The sequence below is a fragment of the Sapajus apella genome, unplaced genomic scaffold (assembly GCF_009761245.1).
Source record: "Sapajus apella isolate SASKATOON/1434 unplaced genomic scaffold, GSC_monkey_1.0 scaffold2, whole genome shotgun sequence".
Classification (NCBI taxonomy): domain Eukaryota; kingdom Metazoa; phylum Chordata; class Mammalia; order Primates; family Cebidae; genus Sapajus; species Sapajus apella.
Genome location: NW_022436942.1, coordinates 78,239,724 through 78,256,862, shown reverse-complemented (window position 1 = coordinate 78,256,862; position 17,139 = coordinate 78,239,724). Strand labels below are relative to the sequence as shown.

General features: G+C 39.9%; 1 protein-coding gene across 7 annotated transcripts in view; it reads right to left on the bottom strand.

The window, feature by feature from the left end:
* Positions 1–17,139, bottom strand: part of BICDL1 (BICD family like cargo adaptor 1) — a 107,622-nt gene that overhangs the window by 80,306 nt on the left and 10,177 nt on the right. The window lies entirely within an intron of this gene.

Below are 17,139 nucleotides of genomic sequence, written 5' to 3'. Positions count from 1 at the left end.
GAGCCAAGGAGTTCAAGACCAGCCTGGGCAAAATGGCAAAACTGTCTCTACAAAAAATACAAAACTTAGCTGGGGATGGTGGCACATGCCAGTAGTCCCAGCTACTTGGGAGGCTGAGGTGGGAGAATCACCAGAGCAGTGAGCCATGATCACACCACTGTATTCCAGCATGAGTGACAGAGACCCTGTCTCAAAAAAAAAAAAAAGTTACACAGACACACCATATAGCAATTCCACTCCTAAATATCTACCCAAATGAAATTAAATTTTTAAAGACTTGTACATTCATGTTCATAACAGCACTATTCATAATAGTTGAAAATTGGAAACAATCCAAATCTCCATTAACTGGTTATGGATACACCAAATGCAGTATATTCACACAATGGAATACTAAAAAAGGAACTATTATGTGCTACAACATGAGTGAACCTCACAAACATTATGCTAAGTGAAAGAAGCCAGACACAAAAACTATACATTTTCTGATTCTATTTATATGAAATATCCAGAAAAGGAAAATCAGTTAGACAAAAAGCAGATCAGTGTTTTCCTGGGGCTGAGGATGGGGACAGGAGTGAGGACCGACTGCAGAAAGTTATGAGTGAAGTTTTTGGGATAACAGAAATGTTCTAAAATTGCATTATGGTGATGGGTGCATAACTCTATACATATACTAAAAACAGAGTTATATATTTACAGTGGGTGAATTTTATAAACTGTAAATTATGCTTCAATAAGGCTGTTTCAAAATATTGTAGAAGGTCATTCAATTAGGTCTTAAAAAGGGGGTTCCTTAAACTGAAAGACTGGGAACCAGTGATCTAGACAATGGAAAAGGAATTCAGCAAGAATGAGTATATTTTAAGCTAAATGAAATAATTCTCTGGGTGGGTTAAACCTTTTAATAAATGGTCAAGTTTGCTATACATTTGAACCACAGAAGTAAGTAACATGCTTAGCTGGCTTGTGAATCTCGTTGTAATTTACATATGAAGTTTCCAGATAAGATGCTCAGCCCTGGGAGGGGGCAGTGCCCTGAGTGCACAGTCCTTGACTCAACAGAGTCAAATACATGAATTAACCATACGAGATGACATAATGTAAACAACAAAAGAAAGGTACTAAAGCACTCCAGTTGGTCAGTATGAGACAGCAAAGCTGGTGGGAGAGGAACAGCTAAGTTCTCCTGAAGGAAGTAGCAACTGTGCTTGGCTTTCAGGACTGGGGAAATTCCAATGGGTGGTACAAGTAGAAAGCAAGGGAGACAGGGCTGGAGATGTGTGCTAGGTCCAGAAGGTACAGGGCTTTGAATGCCATGCCCTTTAACTATTTGTTATGCAAAGGAGGTCCCCTAAAGGCAGTGAGAGTTGTTAGAGCTCCCAAGGAGGAAGTGTCAGACAACGGGAAAAAATGGAGGATCAGCGCTTAAAGGCAGGGAGATGTTTCAGGTTACTATAAAAGTTAAGGAAGCTTTAACAAGGCAAGTGGCAGTGGGAAGGGAAAGGAAGGGGCAGACTCGCAATTCTCTAGTCCTGGGGCAAGGGAGGGAAGATGCATTTTGAATTACATGTCCTCTCTTGAGGGCTTCAGCTTTGTCTTTCCCTGACTGCCTGATTCTCCCACTGACAGTTAAAAGTCCATAACCAATATCTTTAGCAGGCTGTATTTTCAGAAGACATGTTTTCACTCACTTTTTTTTCAAAGGATTCTATTGGGTAAATAAATTCCTTTCATTTTAGGGAATTACCATGACGTACAAAGAATGCTTTTCATTTTTAAATTATTTCTTAGAGATGTGGGGAGGGAGGGGGGCGGTCTCACCATGTTGCCCAGGCTGGTGTTGAACTTCTGGGCTCAATCCTCTCACCTTGGCCTCCCAAGTGTTGAGATTACAGGTGTAAGCCACCACACCCAGGCAAGAATTTTTTTAATTCAAATTCTGCCAGTTTTCAAAACGGATGTTACTTTTGAAAGATCCCTCAACCTGATGCTACATTAAATTTTAATTTGGTTTTTGAGGAATCATTCAAATACTAAGTAGAATGCAAGACTTCGAGGTGACTTGAAATAATTGGTAGGTAGGTTCTAGCCAGGGTTCCTTTTAAATACTGAAGTTCCTCTTTCATAATAGATATCTGTCTGCTAGGCTTTTAAGTAAATAGACTGCATAAAACAAAACACAATTGTTTAAGCAAACAGAATTATTTTTACTGCAAAGATTTTACACCCTGTTTTTCAAAGACATTTTTTATAACACACATTTAGGTAAACCACAGTTTCAGTGGCTGTGACCTTAGATGAGTCACATCCTTCTAGGGCCTAAGCAGTTTCTTCAACTGTGAGATCAAAGGGTCAGACTAGACAGGAACGAAATAACATGAGTTGATCTTGCCCTTCAACAACTTTAACATGTGGGGGTTCGCACCATCTTAAAACATTATGCTAGAAATCTAAAATCAAATTAGTTATTACCTACATTTCAGTCTTCAGAACAATTGTTGGGGATAAAAACTGGTTAAAGACAGAGTTTTATGCTGCAATTCATGCTGTCTAAAACCATTCAGAAAAAGAAATGTAATCATGTGACAGTAAATGACAATAAAATTTAGACCACAAGCTTTATAATTTTTTCTTTTCTTTTCTTTCTTTTTTTTTTTTTTTTTTTTTGAGATGGAGTCTTGCTCTGTAGCCCAGGCTGCAGTGCAGTGGCGTGATCTTGGCTCACTGCAACCTCCGCCTCTCAGGTTCAAGCAATTCACTTGCCTCAGCTTCCTGAGTAGCTGGGACTACAGGCATCTGCCACCATGCCCAGCTAATTTTTTTTGGTATTTTTAGTAGAGACAGGGTTTTGCCATGTTGGCCAGGCTGGTCTCAAACTCCTCACCTTAGGTGATCCACCTGCCTTGGCCTCCCAAAGTGCTGGGATTACAGGCGTGAGCCACTGCGCCCATCTCACAGGCTTTATAATTTAGATAAATTAAGAGTTTGACAAAAAGCATTCCTAAATGTCCCTACCATTGAAGGCAATGTCAAGGATAACGATATTCCATGTATAGCCCACCCTATAGGAGGTAGAGTGCTGGTGTGTGTTGGGAATGAGCTGGCCACAATATAGCAGTTCTTATATTCATATTTTATAATCTGTTAGTACCATTTCTGCAGAATAATAATGAAATAAAGGCTCTCCCCTTCCTTTCTCTTCCCTTAAAAAAAAAAAAAAGTAAAAATGAGACAAAAGATATATAATGGAATAAAGGTTATAAGTGGCAGACTGTTTGAGGAAATATCTCATGTCTTTAATTCATACATGACAACACATAGAATTGGTATTACTTAGAGCTTATCATTAATGTAAAGGGAAAGACATATTTGAAAACATCTCTGACATCATAGTTATGTCTTGCCTGCACTCTGAGCCTGACCAGAAACATGTCATAGGAGGAGGAATAACTGTTATTCATGGCAACATCACCAGACCAGGACAATGTGAAAAGCTATAATCTAGCAACTGATGATGAGAGGTGTGTATAGGGGGAATTCTTCCAGCTCTGCAAATGACAAACATGCAGCACTGAATGCAACTAATCATACCAGGGCAATGCGGAAAATCTGACTTATTTGTGGAGAATTAGAGAATGTCACCCTCATAAAACCTTAGTACTATGATGCATAATTTTAAACAGGAAAAGCACATAAACACCTCCTCATTCCCCACACTGTCAGTCATGTGCAGGGAAAGTACCTTATGTGTCATAACTGGAATGGAAAATAAATTTTGTTGTGGCACCAATCATCTCAACCTCCCTCTATTTCTCATTACACAGAGGAGTAAATTTGGGTGACAGGAGAAGCCATTCCTGGTCCCAGAGAAGAAAGACTGTTCTGCATGCAAAGAAAGCAGCATTACAAAGCTACCAGACATGATATACCACATCATGGGATAACATCCCCCAAATAATTTTCTTTCCAACAGAGATCGCATATATACATGTGGACATTTAAAAGCGAGTGAAGGAATCATCTTTTTCATTCTCCTTGTTTTACTGACAGAAATTGAAACTCAGAATGAGGTCAGAAAGTTACTGATAGAACATGGGCTAGAACCTAGGTCTTCTGTTTTCCAGGCCAATTCTTTCCATTAAAACACAATGCTACTTTTCCTCATGTTTAAATAGAAATGTTGTTTGGGCTTCATGGGAATGAGAAAGAAACATCTATTATGTAAAGCCATTGAGAGCTTAGGGTTTATCTATTATAACAGTTAATATTATTCTATCTAATATAACTATGAAAAGGTCTATCCCACCCTAAGGTAATCTCTGAAAAAGATACTTTTTTTAATTTTGGGGATTCTGGATCAAGTTATAACTTCAAAGGAATTTACCCAACTCTGTGATTATCAAAGATATTACTTGAGTACAAAAAGATCAAACAGCTTCTCTGTTTGGGATAGAATGGTGAATGTGTACCAAAAAAGGTGATACTGTTACAACTATATCTACCTTGGAATCCTACCTAGTTAGAATTGGAAGAATCTTAGCAATCAGCCACTCTAATCTTTTCAGAAAATTGAAGCCTAAAAAAGGAGAGTCCGGACTCTTTCTACTGACTCCATTATGGGGGACACTGGCTAGTTGTTCACCAACCCATTTCTTCTCCTCCCTGGGCACAGAGCTGGTCTACATTTCCCAGGTTTTCTTGTAACTGAGTATGGCCATGTGACTGAGCTCTGACGAGCAAATAAGCGGAAGCAACATGCACCATTTCCAGGCATGGCCCAAAGTCTTCCGGGTTCTTTTCTTTCTGCTACGACCTTAGAAGTCACCTGTTGAAAATAGCTGAGTCACAAGATGGAAGTAGATAGCTGGAGGAGAACTGAATCACTGCCTAAATTGAGAGCCACTGACTGCTCAGGAATACCAGATTTTAACTCCTGTTAGGCTACTAAAATTTGGTGATTGATCTGTCACAACAACTTCAGTATTAATGAATAAAACTGTAACTAGGGTTACTCCTCTACAAATAATAAATACCACCCCTATTTTTCTCAATCAGTATAATATTATTTATTACCAAAGAGATGGTTTGTTTTACTTGTTGAGCCAGTAACAGCCCCACTGGATGCAACAGAGGACTGGGACTGCAGACTTGGGCAAATCTCTTAACTTCTCCGGGGCTCAGCTTGCCTTAACTAGTCACAGATTAGTGACTACAGCAGATCATTTTTCTTTAATACACAGATTTAAAAAAAACACTTTTTCCCTCAGATAAAATATTATGCAGAGCTTCAATACATAAAACATTAAAACGCTCAGGTTGAAGTGAAATTGGGGAAGGGGACAGGAATCCACCAGATTAAGGACCCCTTCAGCCCTTCCTTGCAGCTATTCCTGAGGCACCTCTTAGAGACCTATGGCTCCTCAGAATATAGTTTGAGAACCACTGATTTAAACTAATGGTTTTCCAAATTATGTGGGATTTTTTTGTTGGCAACCACAGCCCTTTTCTATATGAAATCTTATGTGAAGCCTCAATAAACCGAATATATAGTAATCTTTTATTAAATATTTTATAAATTTAAATGAATAAAATTTATAAACTCAATAAGAACCATTAGACCTTTTCAAAATAATTTGAAATTGGAGGATACAAATGATAGTGGCAGTCTTACTCAGTATTGATTATTTGTTAATTTGGTTGATTTCAAATACTGAAAACAAATTGTTTTTTCACCCCTGAAGCAGTTACAAATGCGACTGGTTTTACACAGCCCACCTTAAAACTGCATACTCTTTAGTTAATAGAAGTGGCAAGGAGACCGCAGGCTGGCATCTCCACGTATGTAGGCAAAGCTGGCAGCACGGTCTTAGGCTCTGGTGGTCTTGCATGTGTTCAATGTGACATCTATCTCAACACAGTCCATGATGACTATTTTGGTAATGGTTCCTTGGAGTGTTACAAATTTTAAAAACACATTCAAATTTGCAGAATCCATTAAGAGAAAACGTTTCACAAACCACTGGTCCAGATAGACTAGAAGTTCTCTTTTAGCTCTAAAAAACATGATAGCACTGGACTCTTAGCCAATGAAGAGAAATGAAGAAGATGCTATCAGTGTCAAAACATTACTTGCTTTTCTGTTGATGGTTCATTCACTGGATATTTTGTTTTTCAAAGCAACAATATTTGGGAATCAGAACTATGGGCTAACCAGCTTAAGTAACAAAATAGTGTATAATTTGCTGCCAATTTTGTCTGCCTGTTAACTCCAAACTTCCTACCATCTGCAACCTTCCTACCATTTGCCGAGTACAAAGTTTGGGGGCCTCATCTCATATCAGGCACGGGAAACTCATTTAAACTCTGTTTTTATCTCTTCTACACAATATACCAAGCTATCTACAGGGACTGAAGGAATCCAGATTTCAACGTTAAAAAAAAAGACTAGCTGCCACTTTAAGCCAAATCTAGCAGCATTAAAAAGATCTACCCCTACAGTAATTAATCTGAATCTTGGGCCTTACACCCTCCAAAATTTAGGCCCAATATGCTAGAACTTTAGGCTTTCCTCTTTTGAAAAAGAAAATCAGAACTAGATACTTGTACCCACACAACCAACCTGAAGACCCTTGAATCAGGCATGGCTCTCTGGGTAAATAATTAAGATAGGCTCAACTAATCAATACAAGAAGCTACAATAAAAATACCCTTATGCTGAAAGAATAAGCAATCATCATCCTAATGTGTTTAACCTACTAATTAGCAACCATATAATCTGGAAATGCCGGAAAAATCTGTCTTCACAGAGGACAGTGCCTATCCAAAAGGCCCTTTGCTGTTTTAGCTGAAGTGATCTTCTCAATGTACCATTTTTTAATCCTTCTAGTACATCCTTAATATAACAGACAAAAATTGCTTAAAAAAAAACAAAACAAAACTTAGGGTTCATTTTACCTAGTGATGTAAAAGGGATCCAAAACAATACCACCCAGCAAATAGCAACCAAAAAATCAACTAAATCAATGAGACAGAAATACACGTGAAGTAATGTTTTTATTTCCAATTGACTGCCCATCCTGGAAAATGTACAAAAACCAATCCTCAAGCCAGTGGTTAGCCTTTGCAAGGCCTTTAGCAAGTCATCAAACTTCTGTCTGACCTCAGTTTCCTTATCTGCCAAATACTGTAAAGAGTAATTATTGGCTGGGCACAGTGGCTCACACCTGTAATCGCAGCATTTTGGGAGGCCGAGGCAGGCAGACTGTTTGAGCCCAGGAGTTCAAGACCAGCCCAGGCAATATGGCGAAACTCATCTCTACAAAAAATATAAAAAATTAGCCAAGCGTGGTGGCGTGCACTTGTATTCCCAGCCACCTGGGAGGCTGAGGTGGGAGGATCACCTGGGCCTGGGAGGTCAAGGCTATAGTAAGCCATGATGGTGCTGCTGCACTCCAGCCTAGGCAACAGAGTGAGATCCTGTCTCAAAAAAAAGAAAGTAATTACCACTACTTCCATCACAGGCAGGAATGCAATCAGAGGAGATCATACATGAGAACGTCCTTTGGAAATTTAAATTACTGTTATTTGGTTAAGAAATTATCTTGTTTTCATAGCTTCTTTCAAGAATAGGCTGATTAAAAATTGCCACATAGCCTCTGTAAATGAAGCAAACTTTTAAGAAAAAAAAAATGCAGCTCCCACCTCAAAAGGAACAAAAGCCTATTCTGCAATTAAAACTAATTCTGATGAGCAGCTGTTGCTCACTGTAAAGTATCCTAGAAACAAGGATGGTTCTGAAACACCCAACAGACGCAGAGTAGCAGTGACACTTATGGACACTATATTAATGTCTTTAACTTCAAGAAAGGAACCTGGGAGAAATTTGCTTCAAGAAGTGTACCAGGCGTAGAGCTGCTAATCCAAAATGAGCTGTTTAAAGAACAAGGATCTGTTTACTCTTCAGAGAAAAATTAGTCTTTTCAGGGAAGATTAGTTTCAGCTAGTATGCAAACTGTATTCTTTGTGTGTGGATAAGGCATTAAAGGCTGACTGAGGAAAACAGCTCCAAACAGGAACAGACAAAACACCTGTTTGCATTAACTTCCTCCTACACATCTCACCTCACAGACATAAACTCAGAAGATGGTTCTTGTAGGACCTGAGAGTGTGTAGGTGGGGGATGGGGGGAACACTCGTCTGAATTCAGCTTCAGTCACTGCGAATGAGGAAATTCCTGGGTGACCTCACGAAAGGTACTAGAACAGGGTCTCAGGTCATGAGAGAGCTCAGATGGCTGTGGAAATTTAACTCAGTATTTCACCTCAATACAACAGAATTCTCACTGTTCTACTTAATGTGAGACTAATATGGATATGTAAAGGGCATCTCAGTCTTAATTATCCACACAGTCCAAGATGAATGATTTGACTTTATATTCCAACCTATCCCTCTTTCCTTCCTCTAGCCTTTGGTCTCTCAAGTTAATGATGCTACTATTCCTCCAGTAGCTCAAGACAAAAACCTAGAAGTCATTTTTGATTTTTTCTTTAACCTTCCTTCCCACAACCATTTGTTCCATTAGTAAGTCTTGTTGGTTCTACCTTTAAGACATATATCCAATCTAACCTTCTTCAACACCTCCATAATCAAAGCTACCATCAACTCTCCCTGGGGAGTCACTTCTTCATCCATTTCTATGCCTTTATCCTCAGCCCCTATAATCCATCTTCCCAGAGTAACTAGAGTAATCTTTTAAAAGTTGTTATCAGGTCATGATGCTCCCCTGCCGAAAACATACCTCCGGCTTCCCACACCCTGAATAAAATCCCCAGTGGCTGGCAAGGCCCTATGAGATCTTGCTGCCGATTACCTCTCTGATCTCCTCTCCTAACCCTTCCCAAGCTGACCACAGCCCAGTCACATCAGCCTTCTTTCCACTGTTCCTAGGCTTTTACATGTTGTTTTCTCTGCCAGGAACACTCTTTTGCTTCTTTTTATCCTGCTCAAACTTCACCTCCCCAAAGCTTCCATCCTGAGAATCCTATCAAAAATTGAGTTGTCTCTACAGCTACCACTTTCTCCTCCTTACCTGGCTTTATTTTATTCATAGTACTACCACTAGCTGATTGGTCTATGTATTTCCTTCTTTATTGTCAACTTCCTGCATCATTTTCGGACAGAGAATTCACCTTGTTCACTGCAGTATTGCTGTCACTCAGAACAGTGACGTCACACATAGTAGGTACATATTATAAATATATGTTGAATGCTTTTTTTAAATTAACATAAAGATATATATATAAAACATAATGAATATATCTTTGTTAATTTAAATTATGTGTGTGTTTTTTTTTTTTTTTTTTGAGACGGAGTTTCGCTCTTGTTACCCAGGCTGGAGCGCAATGGCGCGATCTCGGCTCACCGCAACCTCCGCCTCCCGGGTTCAGGCAATTCTCCTGCCCCAGCCTCCTGAGTCACTGGGATTACAGGCACGCGCCACCATGCCCAGCTAATTTTTTGTATTTTTAGTAGAGACGGGGTTTCACCATGTTGACCAGGATGGTCTCGATCTCTTGACCTCGTGATCCACCCGCCTCGGCCTCCCACAGTGCTGGGATTACAGGCTTGAGCCACCGCGCCCGGCCTCGTTAATTTAAATTATATAACATAAAGATACCTACATAAAACAAATATGTCTTGCTTAACAATTATAAAGCAAACACCCACATAATTCCCACCAAGGTCAAGAAACAGAACACTGCCAGCTTTCCAGAAGCCTCCTCTCTAAGCACCATTCCATGATAACAGCCATCCTCCCCCACCACCACACACATTCCCCAGGTAACCATTATCTTGACTTTTGTGATGATAATTACTTCAGTTTTCTTTATAGTTGTATTACGTACACATACAGAATGATAGGTTTTGCAGTCTTAATGAAGGTAGATATGAGGAGAGTACAGACTATTTAAACATTCTTGGAGGCAAGATGATAGTATCTATTACAAATTGAAACCTATATACCCTTTGACCTAGCCAACCTGTTTGTAGGAATCTATCCTAGAGAAATGTTAAGAGTGCAAAAATATATGAACAAGGATGTTCACTGCAGAAGTGTCTGTAACACTAAATCATTGTAACCAACACATATGCCCTTCAATAGCATGGCTGTTACACTACCCATGGTACCTCCATATATGCTATATGGACTACTATATACAACCATTTAAAATGCCTTTTAAAGAAGTCCAAGAAATAGTAAGAGAAAAAAAATTAACAAAACCATTTTGTTTAAAATGAAAGTAAAAATGGCTGGGCATGGTGGCTCACACCTGTAATACCAGCACTTTGAGAGGCAGAGGCAGGAGGATCACCTAAAGCCAGGAGTTTGAGACCAGCCTGCCAGTATGGCGAAATCCCATCTCTACTAGAAATATAAAAATTAGCCAAGCATGGTGGCACTCACCTGTAATCCCAGCTACTTGGGAGGCTGTGACATGAGGATCATTTGAACCCAGGAGGTGGAGGTTGCAGTGAGCCGAGATTGTGCCACTACACTCCAGCCACTGCACTCTGAGAGATAGAACAAGACTCTGCCTCAAAAACAAACTAAAAGGAAGCAAAATAAGTAGAAAAGTTATGTACAACATATGTGTGTGTGTGTGTGTGTGTGTATCACATATGAAAAAATACCAAAAAAATTAACACCTAACTGTGACTAGCATTTTCTTTGGAAAAGGATCATGGGAGATTTTCACTGTTTACACTGAACATTTCTCAATTGTCTCAATATTATTTTGCAGTGAACATGAATTCTTTTGCCATCAGGAAAAACTTAATAAACATTTTTTAAATTTAAAAATCCATAAAACTTAGGATAGAGGCAAAACTAGAATTTCTGAATATCTAGATATTAAGGAATATTCAGTAAAGCTAAGTTCCTTAAGAAGCCAATCCTATCCTAGCCAGATAAACCAAAGTTCATAAAAAGAACACCCCACTGGGAGCCAATCTTTCATAGACATAGCTTTCAAATTTCCTGGCTTCACCTGAACTATAATGGATCTTTGTTTCTTTATTTCAATAGTCTTTCCTTCACCAGTCTTTATGCTCCTCCAGGTATCTCTTGGTCTAATCCCTTCTAGTTTAAAGCACAGTCTTTCGATTCTCCTGGCCTTGGACCTAGGCCTAACTTCCTGTTGAATGTTCTTTTATCGCCTCCCTATCTCAGTGGTTCTATAGTAGAAACCCTTCTTGGCTTCATTCAGCCTCTGAAACAGCCCTTTTTGTACACTGCTCCCAATACAGCTTTTCCCTTTGGGTATCAGGTAGTAATACCAAATGCCACAATGACGAGGCACATGACCCCAAACCCGGAAGTGAGGAACTGGGGAGATGTTTGTTATAGACGCTTGTAGCACTGCGATGAAGGGAAAGGGATGATGGAAGGGGCTCTGGGAAAACAAATGCAAAAAGAATATGGCACAACACCTAAATAAATAATAAAATAAAAAATTATTTTTAGGTGAATTCTCAAGAGTTTTACTCTTCAAGATGCCATCAGGGGTGCAGAGTGAGCCATTATATATCCTACATGAGGCTCTGTTCAGAAGCAATCACCATTCAGCTTTACAAAAGAGAACATCTGGCTGCCTCCTTCTCCACACTACAGACCATTTGGTGCATGAGAATAGGTAAGATCACATAGAGTTGGAGACAGGGAGTTCTTTTCTCCTGTATATGCTCCCAGGATGGACAGGAAAGCCATAATGATACCTAAACCCAAATTAATGGCCAATCATTCCATGAGATGAGAATTTTTTGTAAAAGCTAAAAGGCTCATTTTCATACCCATCAGCAGAGTCAGAGGACTACAAAACCTGTCACTCTGTAACTGATCAACCTACAGACCATGGAGAAGCAAGTGCAATGCAAAAGGACCTGCAGGCTTTAAACCAATGCGCAAAAGCTCTGTCCATTCTCATCTGCAGTCACTCTTCTCAATTTATTGAAGATTGGCTTTTTATGCAATTTTAGGAGTATCTATCACAATAATACTAGGTTTCTAGACACAAAACTGAGTCACCGTTAGCAATAGGCTGCCTGTCAAAGCATTGACATCCATGGCACCTTTGACAACTGGTTTTCAAAGAGCATACACACAGCCTAAGAGTGAGTTTCAAAGTCAGTAGTGCGCTTCTACAGAGTACATGGAGGGATAGTGTATTCTTGACAGTTATAGTTCTAATAATTTCCTTATTGGGTATTTTAGATAATCATTTAACAACAACAAAACCCAACCACCTTTTATTGAATACTCACTCTGCTAGACACCTGTTTACAACAATAAACAAGACAGATGGAGTCCCCGCTCTCATAGAGCTTATTAGTCTAACAGTATTCATCCAAGAATGCCGGTCCCTTGGCTCTTCCACAGCTGGCTCCTCACCTTTGGGGTCTCATCTCAGATGTCGTCTCCCCACAGAAGCCTTCCCTACCAACTCTTTTTCTTTTTTTTGGAAGACAGAGTTTCACTCTGTTGCCCAGACTGGAGTGGTGCAATCTCAGCTCACTGCAGCCTCTGCCTCCCACGTTCCAGCGATTCTCCTGCCTCAGCCTCCAGGGCAGCTGGGAATTACAGGCTCATGCCACCAGCCCGGCTAATTTTTGTATTTTTAGTAGAGATGGGATTTAACCATGTTGTTCAGGCTGGTCTAGAATGCCCGACCTCAGGTGTTCCACCCACCTCAGCCTCTCAAAGTGCTAGGATTACAGGCATGAGCCACCATGACTGGCCCCCTACCGACTCTTAAGGTAGAAAAAGCTCCCTGCTTTCTAGTCAGTCTCCAACAAATCACCCTTCATAGCACCTATCGCAATCTGTATCGTGTAGATTGTTTAGTTATTTACCTATCTCCTCCAACTAGCTTCATAAAACAGAAAACGTGTGTTCTTCATTGTATTGCCAGTGCCTTAATCAATAAATATTTGCTCCATGTTGAATTTAAAAAGATCCAAAATAAATAAATAAATAAAAGCTTTCATATTTTACTCCAAAGAATAGAATGCAGGTTAGTCATTAGAGGAGGGTAATGACAGAGGTGGATTGGGACTTTTCCAAAGAATAAAATTAAGGGTTCCAAATATCTTCCCATGGCAGCTTAGTCACATGGCCAATGGCATATGTATCTTTGGTATGTAAATATGTTATTAAGTGTATGGAACGCCCAAGAAAAGTGGCATAACTATGAACACCTCTCACAAACAGCACTGATTAAGATCCAAGAGTCATGTCTGTTGGTAAGAAAACTCCAACAAGGTTCTTATGGGTTGAATTATGTTCCCCTTTCCCTAACCATATATTGAAGTTCAAACCCCAGTACCTCAGAATGTGAACATATTAAGAGACAGGGTCTTATTTAGAGACAGGTAATCTAATTAAAATGATGTCATTAGGGTGGGTCTAATCCAATATGGCTGGTGTCCTTATAAGGTTAGAAGAAATGTGACTGCTAATAGGTACAGGGTTTCTTTTTGGGAGGGTGAAATGTTCTCTAATTAGATAATGGTGATGGTGCACAGCTCTATAAATAACTAAAACCACCTAATTATACACTTTAAAAAGATTTTTTTTTTTTTTTTGAGATGGAGTCTCACTCTGTTGTTCAGGCTGCAGTGCAGTGGCATGATCTCAGCTCATGGCAACCTCCGACTCCTGGGTTCAAGCAATTCTCCTGCCTTAGCCTTCTGAGTAGCTGGGTTTACAGGCATGCGCCATCATGCCCGGCTAACTTTTGTATTTTTAGTAGAGACAGTGTTTCACCACATTGGTCAGGCTGCCCTCAAACTCCTGACCTTGTGATCCACCTGCCTTGGCCTCCCAAAGTGCTGGAATTACAGGTGTGAGCCACCGCACCTGGCCCTGAATTTTTTTTTTTTTTTAAGAGACAAAGTCTCACTCTGTCACTCAGGCTGCAGTGCAGTGGTGTGATCATAGCTCATTGCAGCTTCATATTCCTGGGCTCAAGCAATTAGCTAGGACTATAGGTATGCACCATCACCACACACAGCAAATTAAAAAAAAAAATTCTGTAGAGACAGAGTCTTGCTGTATAGCTTAGTCTGGTCTCAAGCTCCTGGCCTCAAGTGATCCTCCTGCCTCAGCCTCCTAAAGTGCTGAGATTACAGACATGAGCCACTGTGCTAAGCCCCAATTGTACCCTTTCAAAGGGTAAACTTTATGGTATGTGAATTATAGCTCAATAAAACTGTTATTAATAAAAAGAAGAGCAGCCTCAAGGCCAAGGAAGCCAATGAGATTTATGTAAATGCTGGACGAAAGAATCAAAGAAGGCCGGGCGCGGTGGCTCAAGCCTGTAATCCCAGCACTTTGGGAGGCCGAGGCGGGTGGATCACGAGGTCAAGAGATCGAGACCATCCTGGTCAACATGGTGAAACCCCGTCTCTACTAAAAATACAAAAAAAATTAGCTGGGCATGGTGGCGTATGCCTGTAATCCCAGCTACTCAGGAGGCTGAGGCAGGAGAATTGCCTGAACCTAGGAGGCGGAGGTTGCGGGGAGCCGAGATCGCGCCATTGCACTCCAGCCTGGGTATCAAGAGTGAAACTCTGTCTCAAAAAAAAAAAAAAAAAAAAGAATCAAAGAAATACTGTACTATATTTTAGATATTATACATTTCACATTTATAAAAACACATTATAAACACTATAAGAAAAGCATGGCCTTTTACTACCTCTGCTGATTATCTTGTCTTAGGAGAATCTTAATTCACTTCAAAACACTTAACTCCTCTGGTTTCTATATACTCAAGTTAATAAATGCTATCTAAACTTCTGCTGATGGAAACCCCAGGGGACTGTCCTGCTTGAAAAAGGGAAAAGCTACAAAACTCACCAAGAGCCTATATTTGAGGCCAGAGAGGATAACAAAAATCTAGATCTAGTAGAAATGTTATCCTCCTACATTCTTTTGGGAGCAGCTTATCAGGATTTTCTATAAGAAATTAGGCAAAGTGAACAAATTATAAAGACACGGCTTTAGTAAAATAGCCATCAACACTGAAACAAATCCTTACCTTCCTACGCTGCTTAACATAAACACATTATCTCATTTTTCATTTCAATAGTACTTGCATGAGGCATAATTTTTTTTTCTTTTTGAGATGGAGTCTCACTCTATCACCAGGCTGGAGTACAGTGACATGATCTCGGCTCACTGCAACCTCCGCCTCCTAGTTTCAAAAGTGATTCTCCTTCCTCAGCCTCCCGAGTAGCTGGGACTACAAGCATGCCACCATGTCCAGCTAATTTTTATATTTTTAGCAGAGACGGGGTTTCACCATGTTGGCCAGGATGGTATTGATCTCTTTACCTCATGATCCACTCGCCTCGGCCTCCCAAAATGCTAGGATTACAGGCGTGAACCACATTGTCCAGGCAAGGCATAAATTTTGACAACCATTTAAAGAAAAAGAAACTGAGGCACAAACAAGGTCACCAAATTAATGAGTAACAAAGTTAAATCCCAAGCTCTGTGAGCTTTTGCTATGTCATGTTGAGATCTGCATTTTCCCTTTCCCTCTTGGTCACTTATCTTTCATAGGGCTGAGTCTGCTTTAGCTCATGTTATTTTGTAACAGGAACTTAGCCCCCAAGAGATCTTAATTTCCCCTTTAATTTTTCTGGTTTGTTGTATTCATTCTATAAGCCTCCATAAGAAACACTTGCTCAAAATATGTATTAAATGTTTTCGAACAAATAAATCACTCTAGCCAGGGCTCTCTGGTCGAATCTTTCATGAATAATGAATGAAAATACTCAAAAACATAAAAATTTTTACGAGGATAGAGATTCCCCTCCCAGTTGCTGGAAAAGGTTTTAGAACTGAATCAGAAATCCTGTTACTGAGCAGGCTCTGTGAAGTGATTTCCTGAACGGTCCAACTCTTACTTCCCAGACAATCAAATGGTGACTGGATTCTCCAGATGAGAAACCTTCAGGCAAGATCTTTAGCTCTACCTATTATTGCCTGAATCCTCACCTCTCACAAACATTCTGGTATTTCCCTGCAACTATTTTCCAAGTTAGTAAGCATCATTTTCTTTCTTTCTCTTTCTCCCTTTCCTCTACTTTTCCTTCTTCTCCCTTCCCCACTGGTGGCATTTACTTCCCATATTCTTGTGAGACATGGTTTTTCACTGTTCTCAGCATGCTTCCCACAGTCACATGGGAAGCAACTATGACCACAAACTAGCATAATAACTTCATACAGCATCACCCATCAAATTAGTGGAAGATCCAGGAATTTATGAAATGCTCCCCAATCCATGCTTTTCCCTAAGACCAAAGCACCAAACACTAACCATGCACATAAGGCAGTGCTCTCATGAGAACATTAGTGCTGAGGGATGATATCAGAGAAATTATTTTTTCTCTGGTGACTGAAGAGTTAGTAGTTTCATTTTCAATATACAAGAATGACTGAGGTACAATAGTAAATCCAAGTCTTAATTATCTAAAATAGGTGGATTTATAGACCAGGGCATTAATAACATTCCTACATTTATTTAAAAGATAAGTTCTGTATTTAAATTATATTTCCATCTATTTAGCCTCAACCTACTTCCTTGAAATGATTTTACAGTCTTGACTTTGGTTAATACTTCCATGATTCCACCTTAGAAAGGTACAAATAAAGGTTTACTAAATGTGGAAATAAAACAAATTTTCAATACAGATACACATTTTTCATGTTTAAACAATACAAAAAATGTACATTCACAAATTCAACATCAATAAAAGATCAACTGCTCTAGAAATTTTCCCTAAGCTTAAAAAGTTTAAAGACAGCCGGGCGCGGTGGCTCAAGCCTGTAATCCCAGCACTTTGGGAGGCCGAGGCGGGTGGATCACAAGGTCAAGAGATCGAGACCATCCTGGTCAACACGGTGAAACCCCGTCTCTACTGAAACTATAAAAAATTAGCTGGGCGTGGTTGCGCATGCCTGTAGTCCCAGCTACTCAGGAGGCTGAGGCAGGAGAATTGCCTGAACCCAGGAGGCGGAGGTTGTGGTGAGCCGAGATCGCGCCATTGCACTCCAGCCTGGGCAACAAGAGC